The sequence below is a fragment of the Nematolebias whitei genome, chromosome 8 (assembly GCF_014905685.2).
Source record: "Nematolebias whitei isolate Nwh7 chromosome 8, NemWhi1, whole genome shotgun sequence".
Taxonomy (NCBI): Eukaryota; Metazoa; Chordata; class Actinopteri; order Cyprinodontiformes; family Rivulidae; genus Nematolebias; species Nematolebias whitei.
In genome coordinates, this window is record NC_056505.1 from 3164920 (window position 1) to 3166891 (window position 1972).

Genomic DNA, 1972 nt, shown 5'->3' on the forward strand with positions numbered 1-1972 from the left:
AGAGGATGCAGAGGACAGAGTGAGGACAGAGGATGCAGAGGACAGAGTGAGGACAGAGGATGCAGAGGACAGAGACAAAGAGATTGTCTTTGTTTTTTATAAAAGTTACAGTTTAATTTTTGTGTTTTTCTTCGTCTTTCTTCAACTTTTAACTCAAAGTAACGTGTTTGATGTCACCGACATTGAACATCCAGCGAAGCTCCGACTCAGCAACAGATTTACATCTTTTCTTTTTAACATATTTAAATGTTTCCTACAAAGTTTATGTTTCAAGTTACTCCTAAAACTTTTAGATTCAATTTAAACCGTTTAACAAAGTTACACGAATCAAAACAATCCTCATCATCAGACAACAAAAGGTTTGATCATTAAGAATAAACTTATCGACATCAGCTAATTTACACTGAACACAGGTACACAAAGTACACACAGGGTACTCAGAGTACACACAGGGTACTCAGAGTACACACAGGGTACTCAGAGTACACACAGGGTACTCAGAGTACACACACACAGAGTGTACTAGAACAGACACGTCAGTTACCTGCTGCAGTCTCACACCTGTCCGTTTCTCTGTTCTGATTTCGGAGGAGACGCTGACGTCACTTCTTTTACCTCCACCAGGCTCCGCCCACACAGACGACCAGTGACGTGATTGGTTCAATCTCAGTGAATCCTCCAATCACATCACAACTGGTTAATATCCCAGCAGGTACAAATACTGGTGTTTCTGCTGATACTTGAAGTTCATTAAAATACTTTTACTACTAATATTACTCGTTTTGTTTTGAATTAATCTGAATTAACCTGTTTTGATGTTTTATGACGATTTATTGTGATAAGATTAATAAAATTAATTCATAATATCAATTGTGATAGATGAGATTATAAACTCAGATTACTCACCGTAAGGTTTTAATTCGTGACATTATAAAACTTATTTTATAAGCCAATATAAAAACAGTCGTTTCTTCCCAGCGGAGTTAGTTCAGACAGAAACTGAAGAAAAGAGGAAGAAGTGAAGGTTTGGGGAAGTTGCTGCAGGAATGACTGGCAGCAAACAGGAAGCATCAGCTGACAGAGACAGGAAGTTACCTCACAGCTGACTTCTAGAAATATAGGACAACAAACAAACATTAAAGAAATTATTTGGTCTCAGAAAAATATTTCCAGGAGCAACAGGAGGTTCTAAAAACAGAATCCAGGGTTTCTAATAATCTACAAGGTCCTCTTCTGGAGAAAATGTGTCCAGACGAGACAAATAGTGAATTATTTGGCTCTAATGGAAGAAGTATGTTTGGAGTCTTCAGGACGAGATCTTCAGACCAATGAACCAGCTGTAAGGCACGGTGGTGGTAGCATCATGCTGTGGTACACTAAGTGGAATAAATAAAAAGGAGGAAGACGACGTCCATTTCTTCAGGTCGACGGCTGGGAGTTCCAGCAGGACGATGATCCCAAACACACATCATGGTCCAGGTTTCTGATTGGACAAAACTCAAGAACTGGTCTCTGATTGGACAAATCAGGCTAACATTAAGCTAGTCTCCCAGAGACCTGATCCCAACACGATCCAAAACCCATGGACTCTGAATTAAAGCCAGTCTGTGCAGAAAACCAGACCTGAAGTCTACCAACTGACACGAAGGAAATCAGATGTCCACCAGAATGTTGCTGGATGGTTCTTCTTCTTTTGGCTGTTCCATCTTCAGGGGGTCTCAACATCTCACTCTGTCCTCTGTCCTCACTCCAACTACCTCCATGTCCTCCCCAACTATGTCTCCTCTTTGTCTTTTTCCTGCAGCTGCATTTCTAACATCCTTCTACCAATATACCCACTGTCTCTCCTCTGGACATGTCCAAACCACTGTCCCTCCTCTGAACATGTCCAAACCACTGTCCCTCCTCTGGACATGTCCAAACCACTGTCCCTCCTCTGGACATGTCCAAACCGCTGTCCCTCCTCTGGACA